General features: G+C 37.9%; 1 long non-coding RNA gene across 2 annotated transcripts in view; it reads right to left on the bottom strand.

Annotated features, from left to right (window-relative positions):
- Positions 1 to 17,794, bottom strand: part of LOC129010401 (uncharacterized) — a 190,286-nt gene that overhangs the window by 139,548 nt on the left and 32,944 nt on the right. The window contains exon 2 of one of the 2 annotated variants that reach the window (XR_010122652.1): positions 11,135 to 11,200. This is a non-coding gene — a long non-coding RNA (uncharacterized LOC129010401). Of the gene's footprint in view, positions 1 to 11,134; positions 11,300 to 17,794 lie in introns of those variants that run through there. The other variant, XR_008492990.1, reaches the window with a different exon arrangement.

The raw sequence follows: 17,794 nt of genomic DNA, 5'->3' as shown, positions 1-17,794 counted from the left end.
CAAATCGTATTGAGCCACAAGAGGACTGAGTTTGCAGAACTATTTAGTTCTTAGATACAAATTCATAAGTCTGGGCATTGTAGACAACTGAGGTAATTGGAATCCCTCTAAGTCAATTTTTAGTCCAAATCTTGTTTTTAAAATAGTCTGAGAAAACTTGACTTTGGGGCTAAACATCTCTGGTTGATATTTTGTTTTGTTTTCCCTATTGGGTGAGTTGTTATTTTAGTTGATTTTGGTTTAAGTTTCTTCCCCTTGGATGTGTGCTATAAATCAGGCTTATGGCAGTTTGCATTCCAATGATGCCTTATCTTGGCTGTACAACCGTTATCTCATCTAAATCCCACAGCTGTGTCACTTCCTAACGACCACCATCCCTGCAAGACAGCTGTTGCTCTTAATTGGCAGGAATGAAACAGATGAGCATTAAGAAACTAGCCCAGATGATGTGCTACACAAAGAATTTACATTTTTTCCAAACTATTTGAAACTAGAAAAGAAATTTACATTTTTTTCTGAACTGTTTGAAACTAGAAATGGCAGGGCAGGAGGCTCCATCATAAATATGTTGGTGGAGTATTTCTTGGTCTCCCACTCAGAATTTTACTACTGAGACTGCATAAAATCAAGCTGCCTCTTGGCTAGTCAAAACTAGAGTCCCACCCGCAAAAACATTGAAAAGCAATTTGAAGTATCTTGCAAAGTTTCCTGATGAGCTGACAAAGAAGAATTCTGTCATAAATCAGTGAAGCTTCTCAAAATCCACTTTTTCCATCTCACCTTCCATAGCACACAGATCACAGCAGCTACCTCAGCATCTAGTGACTTGCTACTCTCAAAAGTGTGGTTCACAGACCAGCAGCATTGGCATTATTTGGGAACTTGTTAGAAACATGCTCTCAGGCCCCACTTCAGACCTACTGAATCAGAATCTGTATGTTAGCAAGGTCTCCAGGTGCTTTATATGCAATTTATTTATATTTAATTTAAAAACATTGCTTTTGTCTATTAATCTCTTGCTATAGTATACTGTATATAAGAATCACCTCAAGACACTGTTATAATGAAGATTCCTGGGCCCCACCCTGACAGTTTCTGAGCCAGTAAGTCAAGTATTTGGATACCACCCTGCTTTGATAACCAGAACCTCCAGTGGACCACACTTTTGATCTTAGTCCATGAAAGCTAAAATCTCATTAATTCACCCTGCTCTGTTTTCTCTCAATCCCTTCCTTCTCTATTTTCTTTCTATACTTTTTAAATGTAACTCAATCTAGCATATCACAACTTGTATGTGTTTATTTGTTACTAGCTTATAATTGTCTGCTGATTAATCTCCCTATAACTACTCTTAACCCTGGAACTCTTTTAGATAAGTCTCTATTAAATTTAAAATTTATCAAAAGTATACAAGCCAAAGACAAAGTGGTAACTAATTTCTTAGTGAAGAGTAATACAACCATTTAATTGTTCTGGCCTCCCTTCTGCTACGGCTATTGAATCGGGATAAAGGTTAAAAGGTCAATTCAGGGTTAAGCAAATAGGAGAGATAGAAGCAAAGAGAAATGGAAATATGTATGGAGAGTGGTGATGAACACACCCATGAGCCTATGACAATAAAAAATGTAAATATACGCACAGAGGTAATGTAGTTTCAGAAGAAAGACCACTGGACTTGGAGTCATGGAATGCAAATTCAAGTTCTTTGTCCAATCCTGATAATAACCACTATGGCTGTGAGTGTATAATAACCTCTAGTGACTTCAAGTTCTTGTCTATAAAATACAAATAACATGTACACTACCTGTCTCACAAGGCATTTGGTGAAATAAAATTCTAAATAAAATATTAATTGCATAAACTTTTGCTGAATGAATTAAGCTGGTGCTATGGAGAAGAAGGAATGAATAAGGCATAGTCCTACTTTCAGGGAATTCACTATCTAGTAATGGATACAGATACACAGACAACAAGCTGTATCACTGAATTAATTAATGTTGCATTAAAAGTATATGTAAAATGCTAAGAGAACCCTGAAGAATGAACCAATTATTTAAAAGAAGGAAGGGATGCTCATGACGAATTGGCAAGTTAGCTTTTAGGTATTATGCTAATATTCTCTATACCATTCTCATATAAGTGTTAATTCAGCTGGAATGATGATAATAACAACATTTCTAATTAGTCCAACAAAAATTGTTATGGTGTTGATTTAGTTTTAAAAAAATGTGTCCTACTAAGTGGGAAGTGCTACAATTTGACAAGAAAAGAATAAGACAAAATCATAGTGCCTAAGAGATATTTTCCCATTCCACAGCATCTACACTCAGAGATGTGTACATTATTAAATATTTAGTTAAGCATTCACTCTAGTTTTATTCCAAAGTAAGAAAATACTAAGCCTTTCATTAGAATATAAATTCTCATTACAAGTAAAGGGAGTGTCTATGTTGTTCACTGCTAAATGTTACCTGATAACATCAATGGGGCTTAATAGCATTTGTCCAGTGAATGAATGAAGGACTAAGTAAAGTCTGCATGGAGCTAATAATTGGCTAGTTACATATGCATACATGTTGCTATCTATGTGAACAGCATATTTGAAGTCAATAAATGGCATTCTGAGTTTAAACTATGGAATGACTTTTACAAATTGTGAACGTTTCCAAATATAATTTGTACCTGAAACAATGACTCCTTATGTAGCTATTATTTAGAAGTAAAGGCAGCCAGAACTTTAGACTCCCTTGCTAAAGGTATTTAGTTAGCCACTGTGTATTTAATTGCCTTAATATATACCTCCTTCAAATTTTTTTCCAGAAGTACTGGTAATACTTGGACTTAAATAACATTTCAGAGATGGATTTCTGTGACTTTTCAGCTTAACACCTTCTCTAAGTAATAGTTTATTCTGACTTTAATATATTGCATTATATAACTTCCAGAGCCATCTCTTGTCTACAGAACGAAGGTGTTGGACAAGATGATGATAGGGACCTCTTTCTCCAACTCTAACATTCTATGAATCCTGTAGCCTCCTCCACTTTTAAAGAAATTATGTTATTAAAAAGCTTTGGAGAACAAATAGCTTAAGTAGACAGTGCAGTAATTATGTAATTGTTTTCTCTTATCTTAATGTTATGTAGCTATTTCATTTAAAAAATAAGAAATTACAAAACAGCTTTTCTTTAAAAGAAAAGGATATAATGATTACTTTGGTGGGGGGAAATCATTGCATATAATGGCAAAAATAAAATATAGGGGAGAATACCTATAATTAATATCACAGATGCTCCCCTTTATCTACTATTAAAAAGAACCTTCTCTTTGAATCCCAATTTAAAGAATACTTTACTTCATATGACTTCTCACAACTTGACTGTTCTCAAAAGGCAAGGATACATATGTAAAGAAATCATCATAAAAGGCAGTTATTATTTCTTCTTTTCAAAAGCAATTAACCTAGAAACCTTGTCACAAGAGATTTTCAGAAAAAAGTCAAATAACCACAATAATACCCCTGACACACACAAATACATACACACACTCAAAATAACTAATGAAAAATAATATTTCTAAAATCTTCTACATGAAGATTTTATATATGGAAAATAATTTAGGGCAAGAGAGTAGGCCCTAGTCCTCAGCAAAGCTCTTAGATCTGAGATAGCAAGCATAGAATGTCTGCAAAGATGGCCACCAACAACTGCTTCCATTCCCGTCCAGTCCATTTCCCCCTCCCTGTGAATCTGGATTAACCATGTGTGACTTGTCTGAACAACAGAATGGGAGAAAAGTGGCAGTTCTGGCTTTAAGAGGCCTATCAGTGTTCACTTTCACCCTCTTGGATCCTGAGTTACCTCATAAGAAGTCAGTCATTTCACTAGCAAAAAAGACTACATGCAGAGAGGCCCCTGAGGATTTTAGGGTAAGAGGACCACCTAAACCCCAGACTTTTTGTCGATACCAGCTGAGGCCACGTTGGATCTTCCAGCCCCATCAGAGCTGCTCCAGCCAAATCACATAGAATGGAGGAGCTTCCCCATCAAGTCCTGCTCAAATAGCAGAATCACAAGCAAATAACTGAAATGCCCAATTCCTAAAACAACAAATACATTTCAATTCCTTGGTCAGTGAAATATATTAAACCATTATATCCCAATCCTTGGGTTACTGGCTGGGAACACAGGACTGAATAGAATGCCTGCTTTCAAAGGGCTCATCATACCATGGTAGTGACACTCACATAAACAAACCTCTGGCAGAGAGTGTGACAGGAGCTGCATCAGAGGCACACACGGTGCTGTGGGAGGGTGTGGACCCAACTTTCTCTCCTGGAAGTTGATCTGGGGCATGGTCCAGGGAAGAGGAGGTGACATTTCAGCCATATTTTAAAATCTGAGTAGGAGTTTTCCTAGCCAGGATGTGTGGCTGAGAAAGAGGAACATTCCAGAAAATCAGATTTATCTGTACAAAAATTGTAAGCTCCTTCTTAAAACCTCAAACTACAGTTATTGAGTCTCTGTGAGTATCACCTGCTAAGAGTTTCATCTTTTTCCTAAGTTAGATAGGAGAAAGAGTATTTTTTGTAGTAAAAATATGTTTGTTGTTTACCCATTTTGCCTCCGACTTTGTAACCTATACATGGCTGAGAGAGAGAAAGGAACTCATGTGACAAGCAGAGAAACTGTTAAAAACAAGAATGTATGTGTTCGCTCTTCTCTCTCTCACATCTTGCTATAGACAAATGCTAAATAAAGAAGATTGTTTTCTTCATCTTTGTACAAAATCAGTTCCCAAGGTTCTTAATGAGAGGTCTAGAATCATTTTGCTGTTTTTTATGGAAGGGAAAAAAGGAGAATTTTTTTACTGGCATTTGTGATGTTAAAGGTCAAACACATAAGACAATTTCTATACAATTTTTATAGCTTACATTCAGTACAAAGTGAGCTGGCAGATAAAGAAAACTAGAATTGGGTAAACTAGTTGATCTCATAGGTGGCTGGAATGTTTATAGACATTTGTTTCCACTTTTGTATTAAATCTCAGTGGATTTGCAACTACAAAGTTCAAGTTTTTGAAGACATCTGCAATCCAGAAGAAGCTACTAAAAAATGTAGGCACCAGAACCCAAACTTGGGAATGAATATTTTTTTTCTCCTCTCTTCATGCCCTACCATGCCTACTTCCTTTTTTCTTTGAGTTGAGAATGAGGATCATGTGAAGTTGAAAAATGCCTCAACCTGCCATATGCTACTTGGATTAGAGCCACGGCTCTTGAAGGGAGCACACAGTTTGAGGTCTCACACGGAACGCTTTATATGCATCACTCATATCATCCTCAAAAGCCCTTCTTGGTTAGGTATTAATATCCCCATTTTACAGATAAACAAAGGGTAGGAAAGATGACTATAATCTTTTCCATAGATGCTCATAATCACATCTGCCTGATTCCAAATTCCATGCTTTTACACTCATGCCACAATTTCTCCCTAAGGTCTTGTGAGATTTATTTTACCTCTAGAATACAGGTTAAATCTCTGCACTCAAAAAAAGGGAAATATTTTTAACAAAGTTAGAAACATTGGCATAAAAGAATGTGCACCATTTGACCTGTGCTTTAAGATAACTAGAGTATGTGATGAAAATAATCAAAAGCATATAATATAGAAGAGGCAGGGAATCAGGTAGAAATAGCATGACTTTGGGACCTTGTAGAACTCTGTTTGAATCCTAGTTTGGGCTCTTGCTATTTTGCGACCTAGAGCAATTTATTCAGGTTCTCTGAGCCACAGTTTTCTGAGTTATAAAATAAAAATATTAATACTTGCTTACATCCCCCAGGTTATGAAAAGTCCTAAATTGTGTAATTTATGTAAAAGCACCTAGCACAGCACTGCCTCATTTTCAGTACTCAGAAATGGCAGCTTCTTTCCTTTGCTACAGAAACTGGGAAAAGAAAGAAAATTGTTAAATGTCACCTGCAAGCAGAGACCTCTGGTTTGAAAGATGGAAAAGCAATGAAAAGTCAGGAATTCTTTTCTGTAGCCATCAAAATATTTTCCAGCAATAGTTGAAGAAGGATATTTGATCTCAATTTTGCTAAGACCATATTTGGAACATCACGTTGAGGATAATAAGCAAGTTTGTTAATGGGTAAGGGAGGGAGACAGATGGGATTGGTTCAAGCGGGAAGACTGAGAGGAACACCCAGGTCTGGTCAAAACTCTGGGCAGAATAAAGAAAAATGTACAAGTTAAAACAGCACATTTCCCTCATCAGCCAGAGTGGGGACCAGCTGTGTCATTGATACCACCCAGCAGGACCAAGCAGCTGCCCAGTTGCCAGACAACCCATCAGTCAGTTGATTAGACAACAAATATTCATTAGGTATCTACTATGGGTCAGGCTCTGTGGGGGCACTGAGGAATCCTGATGAGCAAAACCAAGTCAAATACACCTGTGATGATATGTATTTCTGTTCACTGAGTAAGTGAAGGTGAGTCATGAGAAGCTGGGTGACCTATGACATTGATCCCTGAAGTATGACATTCCCCCTGCAATTTCGTGCCCACAAGCTAGAAAGGAGAAAATACTTTCTTTAAGAGATAACAGGTTTTGAGCACTTATCGTGTGACAGGCGTTATACTCAGTGCTTTACATATATTCTCCTATTTAATTCCCCCAAATCTGTCAGGTAGTTGCTATTACTTCCCATTTTATAGATGCATAAACCAAGGCTTAGAGATATGCAGTGACTTGCCAAAGCCTCAAGATATTGAAGTCCTGGAACTGAGACTGATCTCAGAAATATACAACTCCAGAGTCTGAACTCATGGTGGAGGACCTAAGACTGGTTTTAACACTCTAATGAGATTTTTCTATTTTAATTGCATCTGTTCCCCATAAAGGATTCTTTATATTTTTACTCAGAAATCAAGAATTAGCTACACTTCATGTCGGCCAATGACCATATAGTATAACAGAATCTGTGCTCTTTCTCTCAAGTTAATTTATGAAAGTCTTTTGGCAAGGTCATCATGCTTTTTGAATGTACACACTGCTCCTTTGCTACTCTGTATAAAGGCATTTGTAAATTATTCTAGTTATCTTTAGAATACTTAAAATTACTCTCTGGCATTTATATAATCAGCAAGAGATAATCAGATGATCTCTCTTTTTTTAACAATGAGCCACTTCCTGTTCATTATACTTATGTTTATTTATGGCATAAAACCCATTTTCTCTGTAGAAGGTCACCTGTGGGTTGATGTAGAGGATTTATTTCCTCCTATTTAAACAATTTTACCAGTTTTTGGCATTTGTATGACTGTTGATTAATTATGGCCCTGTCTCAATCATTATAGAAAAAATAATAGCCTATGCTATGGTTCCTTTTATGCGCCACTGAGTTATTCATTAGCTGTGAAAATGCAACATTTTTAAATTTTTGCATATTTAGAGGCTTCTAACAGATAATCCACACCTATGCTATGTGCACCCACTCATCTCAGAGGAAGGCCAAATGTTTAAAGTTAGAAGCCACCTGACACAAGAGGCCCAAAGAACTAACAGTCTTGAGTCACATGTAAAATTTGTGGTTCCCCTCCTTTGGGAACCAGAGCCTTCCTAAATACCAGTCCAAATGCCCCCAGGCTGCCTCCTCACCTTCATGTACTAAACTTGTTGACTATTCCACAGGAGAAGCAATTACTTCCTTTATTAAACTAAACTAAGAGGCCGTGCCTTTCATTCTACTTGCACCTACTACAAGAAGTTGAAAAAACTGCAGACACCTTCTATCCCAATGTGAAAGAGCTTATTGCCCACTGCAGAAGATTTTGCTGAGTTTTGATGCCCTGTATCTGTTTCTTTTCTGTTTAATAATAGCATCCTGAGTTGTTGGTTTTTTTTTAAATATAAGATGCTTCCTCATTCAGTCAATGTGCTTCAAGAGGAAACTGACCACTTTCTGCTTTGGCAACGGACCTTGATTGGCTTCAGCTAAACAAGAGAGCCTACTCCAATGTCCATAGTGATTGAGTTAGACATGGGACTGGTACCCAATGCAGAGCAATAATAAGTAAGGAGATAATTAGATGGAGACCACTAAAAAGAAGATCCCTTGCTCTTCCATTGACATACTCTTCAAGTGTGAACACTTAGAGCCTCCAGAAGCATTGACAGCCATCCTGCATTGATAGAACCCAGCTATCTATTCAATATATTTGCTTTAGAGTCACGCCACCTTTGTTACCTTAGCAGTTTGAGTTATGTCTTCTGTTATTTGCAATGAGAAGATTCCCAACAATACATCTACCACTGTGACCACAATTACACAGTAATCATGAAACCATGCTGCGTTATGGAACTTCTTTGTGCACTTTCTTCATCTAGTACCTCCTCCTATAGTCATAACTTTTTGTTTACTCTTTCCTGAGTTCCATAAGCAAATATAATGAATTATACCAAGAAGCTTATTAGAGAAGTTTAGAATTTTCTGTATGCTAAAAATCATCTTTTTTATTATCTTCATGTGGTTGGTTATCGGATAATTATATTCATATTTCAAGGCTTTCTATAAACCTGCCAGCATTAAGTAGAGATCTTATCACCTTCTAGGCAGAAATAGAGAGAAAGACTGCCTGTGTTGGCACCTATAGTTTCCTGATTTTTGTTCTTCCTCTCTTGTTCTGCATCCTTTTTGTCTACTCTCAGAAACATCAGCTTTGCATACACTTCTGCCAATGAGACTATCCTAATCTGAAATTATAGGGTCCTCTCTTTCTTATGTTTTTTCTTATTTTCATAGCCAGGACCTAGAGGTGACTGCTAAGGACCAGCTGTAGTGTCTACCACACACTTGCTTCCCACATTGCTTTGAGGCAGCATCACAACATTTTTATTATATCTAACTCTAGGAAATTTTGCAGCCTTTGTTCTCAGGAATAATTTCTACATTGCCAACCACTTTATGTCCTTTTCCTCTATTAAAAAAAGTTCTTTGTCCCCCAGTTGAGTAAACCTTCATTTTTTTTCATTTTTTAATCACCCTTTTCAGTGTCATTTTACCACCTTTCACTATGCGATCACTGGATGCATCCATCCACTACCATGGCTCTAAGTTTTTTACCGTGACTTTTCTCAGGGATTTCAAGTTTAAGTTAACTCTTGGTGCTATTTCACACTGATGCTTTTGTAGAACTCCAGGACCTCAGACTCTTGGGAGAGATAATAAGGATTGTGGTCAGAGCACAGTAAAGATTGAGTTTGATGCCAGGAAAATAAATACACACATACTGCCATCTTCATATAACTCAACTACATGCTTTGATGGGAGCGGCCTTCACAATTACTACATAATTGACCTCTGACAGTTTATTTTTTCCTCTTAAAAATAGGGTGGGGAGAGGCAGGGATAATCAACAATCATGTTTGCTCTTGTGACACTCTCAGGTTCCTAGCCATGTATAATTTAACAAATAATCATAGAAATGTCTTCCTGCATTACAGAGACATGGCATCCACAGGTGGGGGTTGGCAGGAACAGCACAGAGAAATCGGCACTCAACACAAATTTAGTACAAGATAGGTAAAATGACACATAACTCCAGAATCACTTACTTAACAAAGAAAAGCTTTCGAGCATCAGCAGATGGCCTATGTACTTGTCTTTTTTAGGGATATTCTCAAATGCTATGTATCACATTATAGTAAGAAACATAGCCTGCACATTGTGCACACGTACCCTAAAACTTAAAGTATAATAATAATAATAATAATAATAATAAAGAAACATAGCTGTCTAGATGGCAGGATACCTTCTAGGGAGAGAATTCTCTCCCAGCTGACATACTTAATAGGAAACCAAATTAAAATAATTCCACTCACACTTCATAGTTTGGGAAGGCTTTCACTGATAACCAATCTCTCCCAGAAATAGCTCAAGACCCACTGTCATGTTTCCAAAGTACTCTTTACATTTATTTTATGTCATTCATTTGTTCAATGTTTGTACCTGCCGTGAGCATGGAAGCCCAGCGAATACAGTCATCACTACATTTCCTAGCCAGTCTTCCACGCCCAGTACTGCATTCACAATGCCTAACCATAGTACCTGGCTCACAGAAGATGCCTAATCTACATTTGAAAGAGCAAGAGGTGGAAGGAAGGAAGAAAAGGAGGAATGAGGGGGAAGGATTGGTTTATGGCTTGGTGTATTAGCTATTTGTTGCTGTATGCCAAATTACCCCAAAATTTAGCCACTTAAAACAGCACACATCTATATAGCTTCTATGACTTACAATTCTATGTGTGGTTTAACTAGGTTTTCCAGCTCAAAAGAGTCTTTCACAAGACTACAAACTATCGGTCAGGGCCATGTCGTCTCAAGATTCAACTGGGGCAGGATACACTTCCAAGCCCACTCGGTAGTTGTTGGCAAGATCCAATTCCTTGAAGCTTGTTTAACTACGAGCCTCAGTGACTTCTTGGCTGTTGACCAAAGGCTGCTCACCATCACATCCCGGCCACATGGAGAGCTCCGCAGTGCAACTCACAACATAGGAGCTGGCTTCATCAGATTGAGATAGTCAGAGAGTACAAGATAGACAGAAGTCACAGTCTTTCATAACCTAGTCTCAAAAGTGATCATTCCATCACTTTTGCTATATTCTATTTGTTAAAAGCCAGCCTTTTAACAAATTACAAATTGTTATTAGGTCCAGTCTACACTCGAGGGGAGGCGATTACACAGAGCATGAATGCCAAGACATGGGAATAATTTGGAGGCCATCTAAGAAAGGCAGCTTAGCACACATAAGCATGCAATCAAAACAAGAGGAGTTGGTTAAAAGAGTCACCTGTTAATAGAATTGGGCTAAGCTAGACTATTGTATCTTTCTCCACAATAGGGAAAACTACTTTCAATATGGCTATAATAATAAATCCATCTGGAAAATGTATTTTAAAGAAATTATTATGTATTCAAATGCTATCTGACATATCAGTATCCTTTGGAAGTGATTTTAACAAATCTGACTTATATTTTTAGGTGAGCATTTTCTATTTCATCCAAAAAAACTGAAATAATCAGACTTTGCAACTGAAGGAAATCTGGAAAGAAAATACCTACTTCGGTAGGAAGCAAGTGTGCTGCATTCTCCGTATTTCTCCTGTCCCACAGGACATGCTGTGTGGCCTGTAAGAGAAAAACATGTCAACGTAGGCAAAAGTCCTGAATAAACCAAGGAAAGTATTTCTGGGTGGCTCAAAATGGGTGAGTTTCTTTCCACGAAGGGCTAGGTGTGCCACAGTCTTGACCAGCAAGTACATGCTAATGGATCCATCTATAGCTCTTAAAAGTCTAATTCCTGCATTCTAAATAGGCAACCAGGGTATTATCATATATACTCTAGTCTTAAAACCTTTTAACATCGTTGCTCCTTTTGATTTTCTCTTGAATCTGTTATATATTTGGATTGGGCTAAAACAAGCAGTTCCATGTAAGTCTGTAAAGCTTTCTGATGGTGCACCTCTTTAATTATTAAGCTACTTCAGAGGTCATAAGCCAGAGAGAAAAGAATTAGAGCTGATTACTGCGTCCCTGTGGCCCTGAAAATCCTTTGGCTGCTATAGAGGTGCTTGCAGCATTCTGAAAGCTTTAACATAATCCAACCATCCTCCCAAATTCCGAGTTGCTTTTATTCAGGCACATTCAGATGTCAGTCTATAATCCTGTGTCATTGCAAAGAGAAAAGGCATGATCTGCGATCTGCTTTTTAAAGCAGATCTAACCTGGTAATTCATGTAGAGCATAAGGATCATGAGCTGCCAGAAAGCAAAATACAACACGCCAAGTAATCTCTCATGATTTTCACAAACACATTCTGTTTACAAAGGCTAAATTATATCCGAATAGTTGATGCCACACTATCCATGAGACTGCAACATGGTATGTACTACAGTAAAGAAAACATTATTTTACTAACAGCTTTGATTTTTAAAGGGTTTGTCTTATCCATGATTATTGCTGCTATGCAACAGTATGAGTTATAAGCTGAACATCCTTTTATATATACTCTGCACTCAGAGGAGCAATTTCATGGATAAATCACAAGGTGACAGCCAAACTATTAATTTAATGACTCAGGGTGAAGTTCCTACAGGGTGAAAACATCTGTAAACAGCTGGGCAACAGCAGTGCCATCAGCCTTTGAGATGAGAAGGTACCATTTTCAGGAAGTGATTCGAGCAGAGTCTATTCTATGGAAAACAGTCTTTCAGGTACCAAGATGCTCCATATTCAAACCTAAATGCTGGAAATCTATTTCCAATGAAGCAGGCACTTATTGTCCTGTTCTGTTTTTTCCTCTCATACCAAAGACCCGGTGTGTATTAAAAGTAAATTTTGAAAAACATAAAGGACTCCTTGATTACATTAAGTAATGAACATTTAAATTTTGAGTCCCAAAATAATATTTTAGAAGGGGCCTTGTCCACCACTCTCTAACTTCATACTTTCCCCTATTTCATAATTTCTCCTATGCACCCTCTCCAAATTCTTCTTGTCTGGGATTTAAAAAAATGAACATCCATATGTTCACAAACCAAGTCATGAAAACTCATGTAGTATACCACGGCTGAAGTAATCTATAGCTATTTAGGAATTATCACCAAGTAAAATCTTAGGTGTAGAAAGTTGCATAGGATTTATTCACAATTTCTAAGTCTCAGTTTGTTCATCTATAAATGGGAACAGTAACACCCATCTTTTAGAGCTGTTGAGAAAAGTTAAAAACAACTCTGAGGCCAGGCACGGTGGCTCATGCCTGTAATCTCAGCATTTTGGGAGCCCGAGGTGGGCGGATCACCTGAGGTCTGGAGTTCGAGACCAGCCTGCCCAACATGGTGAAACCCCATCTCTACTAAAAATACAAAAATTAGCCGGGCATGGTGCCGGATGCCTGTAACACCAGCTACTCAGGAGGCTGAGGCAGGAGAATTGCTTGAACCCGAGAGCCGGAGGTTGCAGTGAGCCGAGATTGTGCCACTACACTCCAACCTGGGCAGCAGAGTGAGACTCCCTCTCAAAAACAAAAAAAAAACAAAAAAAACACTTGTACAGCACATGACACTCAATTTATCTCCTTCGTCTCTCCATACCCACACTACAAAACTGAATGGCATGTTAGCGGACTCACAGGCACTGTCATCAGGCATTGCTGAATAGAATCTTTGTGCTGCCACTTACTAGCTTGGCAAACTTGAACAATTTACTTAACCTCTCTGGGCTTTGATATTTTATCTATAATGGTGGATAATTATTTCTACCCAATTAGGTTTAGGGGAAAATCAGAGTTCAAGCAAGTAAGAAGCTTACCCTCTAACTGCCATGTAGGAGATGTTCAATGAAAGCAGCCCCTCTTTATTGCTGGTAAGATGATTCCCTTTGCCATGTGGCTGGGATAGAAATTTGGAAGTCATAAAGGCAGCATTTCAGCCGTCCCCAACATTATTTCATTCTTTTTTGTTCACATGACACTCAGCAATTCAGGGAAACTAACAGAATGAGCATGCCTGAACTTATACCTCAGCGTGGGACCAAGAGACATATGAAACCTCAAAATCTGAGAGCATTGTACCTGAGATGATAAAGTGCAGATCGTAAAGGCTTTCCAGACAGCAGTGATGCATGCTTATCACCATTAAAGGAATATGTTTCCATGCTTCTATTTGTTTTAGCATCCCACAAATAATTACTGACAACTTACTATCTTATTATGTACTCAGCATTACACTATAGGATTTTTTGTTTTGTTTTGTTTTAAGAGACAGGGTCTTGCTGTGTCACTTAGGCTGGAGGGCAGTGGTGTGATCATAGCTCACTGCAGCCTCGAAGTCCTGAGCTCAAAGGATCCTCCCACCTCAGCCTCCCGAGTAGCTAGGATTACAGGCAGCATCACTGCTATGCATTCTTCTCAAGAAAAGGTGACACTGGCATCTGTATCAAAGCAGATCCCTCTCTCCTATGACTGTAGTAAGCAATCATGGCTGTGGCAAGGTAATAATAAAAAAAAATGGTGCATCCTGGTTGGAATTATTTTGAAACAATTACTTTTAGCTACAAATGCCCAAACATTAGCTCCATGCCTCAGCCTCTGAGTGCCTCAATGATCAATAGATAAGACATTCTTAATATGTCTAAATAGACATAGATATGACATTCTTACATCATTCTTATGTTATGACAGAATGGCATGTCATTCTCATGTCATGCTTATGTCATGACATAGATACGACATGTCTAAATATATAATAGATATGACATTCTTAACATGTCTAGAAAGCTTAGAGAACACCTGGAGTCTGTCTGCATTGCCAAGGGAGTAAGACAAGCTCAAATAGTCAGTTTAGAATATTCTATCTACTTAGCAACAGTGGGAAAAGAATAGAGAACCTTGGGCTAGTGTAATATAATTCAGGTCCCTGAGTTACTATTCAAAGTCCTTACATTTTACAAATGGATATCAAAATGATGCTCTTTAGAATTCCTAAGTGTGCATGAAGAGGGTTCTGAGGCCTGCTCAAGGCTCCCAAATGTGTGCTAGCATATCTTACAGCTTGGTTTCCTCATATGAGGGATGGGAATAATAAGCTTGTTATAACAATCAAAATGAATGTTCTTTAAAATTAATAAGGTCCAATAAAACCACACAATAGTATTGCTACTGGAATCATTCATTGACACAGAAAGAAAGCTGCTAGAACCAGTTGTATGACTCAAATAAGCACAGAGCCTTGAATGCCAGACTTAAGGAGTTAGTTAGCTCACGTTCAGTCAGTAATTGGTAGTTTTTGTTCTGTTTTGTTTTTAGCAGAGTTTTGTATTCTTTGGGCTGGGTTTTTATAAAGATTAGCAATTATTGGCAGAAACATACGAATGGTGGGAAAGAGGTATGGAGGCTGAGAGATCAGAAACGAGGCCTTAAAAAATATTTTTTTTTAATGTCCCTATAGAAGCCAACCCCTAATGTAGCTTGTGACAGTGACACCTGGATATATGCCAAATTCACATGCAACTTACTGAGCCACTTCATTAGTATCCCAACATGCCATACCCCTTATTAATCAGAAATGAACTTCAGCCTCGGTGTCAGTGGCCAAATGGTCAACAGAAGGGGCAGAGTAACTGTGGCCAGGGTGGGCAGCTACCCGGAGGTGCAGCACAACTGCTGAGAAGCGACAGCCGTGCCGTCCAACCCGGTTTGCAGCAAGCAGAAAAGGAACAGCGTCTTTGGAGCAAATGAAGCTTGCAGACTGTGAGGAGAACAGGCAGCGACACAAGCAGGAGGCACAACCAGGGACAGCAGAGAGTCACTTGAGGGCTGGGTGTCCAGCAGGGAGGACGCAGAGCGCAGAGTGTGTTTCAGTCTTCTCAGTGACACTTATCCACATGGATGGGCACACCATCTGGGGCAGCATTTTTTTTTTTTTTTTTTTTGGTGGTGGTGTTTTGTTCTTTTTGCTTTTTTAAATGTAAGAAGCAAAGAGCCATATATGGTATAGATGTAGATATAGATATAGATATAGATGTAGATATAGATATATAGAAACACACATACATATCACAAATTTTACCATTCAAAAACACAGATTTCATGCCTCCACTGCGCCCTGAAAAGAGTTTTCTCGAATTTCTAGCTAATTTCTTTCCCAAGGAATCATTTGCTTTCATAACTTGGTGGAATATTTTCAGATCACAGTGTATCCTTTTGTTTTAAGGACCACTTCATTACTTACATCAGTGAGGTGTCATGTTTTCACTTTCTGTGCTTGAAAGAAGCTGAATTTTTAATAAAGAAAAAAATAGAAAAGTAGGACACCTTTAAAATACAGAATTCCTTTCCTGCTTGGTTTCTAACATTTCCTCACCCCACCTGAGGAACTGTCCCTTGCAAAGGAATAGATTTTAGTTTCTCTTAGGTGGGTGGGGGGAGGCAGGAGACTTAGCAACAACCAGGTTTGTAAAAACCAAATAAATATGTGCTCCCGTTGAATCAGAAAAATCAAAATGGCATTTTTTACACTATTCTGCTCACTTATGCTGAAATACTGTACCAGCCTTATGCCAATCTTTGGCAGATAGACATGTGACATTTCCTTTGCCACACAGACAGTAGTGACTCTGCCAAATTATCTAAGGTTATTAGTAGTATCAGAACATTCAACACTTCATTTCCCTGGCCTTTATTATGCAGTGATAACTTTGAATAATCATAAAATATATATGTTACTGTGTATGTTTTCTCAGTCTATAGATTTGCTTTATCAATAGAAAGATACCAGAAAAAATCTCCAATGCCTCATTTGTTTAGAGAAATGTCTCTCTTTAAAAATCAAATAATTTAATAAATGAAGGCAAACCTTGGTAGAATAATCTAACTACACTGTCTTAATCCATTTGGGTGCTATAAAAAATACCATAAGTTGGGTGGCTTATAAACAACAGAAATTTATTTCTCACAGTTCTGGAGACTGGGAAGCCCCAGATCAAGGTGATGGCAAGTTTGGTGTCTGGTGAAGGCCCATATCCTCACAGACTGCAACTTCTCCTTCTGTCTTCACATGATGAAAGAGATGAAGTAGCTCTCTGGGGTCTGCCCTATAAGAACATTAACCTTAATCCTGAAGGCTCTGCTTTTATGATCTAATCACCCCCAAAGGCCCTACCTTCTAATACCACCATTTTAGGCGTTTAGGTTTCAATATATGAATTTCAGGAAAAACACAGCCACTCAGATCATAGAACATATATAATCCAAGTGTCTTCCTTGTCAGACCTAAGTGATCTTAGGAACATGGTTAATGCCTTTATGTTTGACCGACCTTGATAATTACTGATTTATGTTGACTATTTGATCAAGATCCTGGTTTTGCCTCACAGCACATGCTCACCAATTTACCAGCAAACTATCTTAGTCAGTGGTACCAAAACCTGCTTTTCAGTCTTCTAACCCTTTGTCATAATGAGATAGAAGCCAAAAACCTAAATTCTCATTATCCTTTTTTCAAAAATATTTTGAAGATGCTCCATTTCAGTCTCGGGGTAACTCTGTTACCATCATCACTCTTATCATGAACAATGATGATAGCTGTGTACCAGCTACCACTCTGAAGAAGCAAACGTATTTGTTGACAGCTTCGTTTTTCTTGGGATATTCATCCATTAATTTATTTAACCAATAAGCATTTATTGAATCACTGTTGTGTACCAGGCATTGTTCTAAATGTTAGGGGGTATAGAGACTAATAAGTTACCATACTTCCCTTGAGTTGCTTATAGTTTAGAAAGAAAGATATCAAGGAAATCTATGAAAATGTATGCCATAAATCAATAATATAAAACATGTAAATCCAAAGTGCTCCATTTAAAAGGAAGGGATATGTAGCTGGCTATAACTGCTGAGAAGCCTTGACAGCCTCATATTCCAGGTGGGACTTAAAGGATGCATAAAGCAGCAGAATATTCATTCTTTCATTCAACAAATTTTTATTCAGTGTCTACTACATTCCAGGAGCTTTTCTAAACACCAGGGATTCTGCAGTGAAAAAATAAAAAATTCCTGCTCTTATGGGGCTTTTATCTTACCAGGAGGGAACTAATTTAAAAAAAAATAACTAAATAGGTTGAATAAATGGTTTTTCAGATGATTATAAATATTATGTTTATGAAGCTTTTTAAAAATGAAGAGAAGGGATCAAGAGTGTCACGCAGAGGTTGAGCATGGTGGTT

This window comes from Pongo pygmaeus, chromosome 10, assembly GCF_028885625.2.
Source record: "Pongo pygmaeus isolate AG05252 chromosome 10, NHGRI_mPonPyg2-v2.0_pri, whole genome shotgun sequence".
In the NCBI taxonomy this organism is placed as follows: Eukaryota; Metazoa; Chordata; class Mammalia; order Primates; family Hominidae; genus Pongo; species Pongo pygmaeus.
This window is presented reverse-complemented; position numbering and strand designations above follow the sequence as displayed.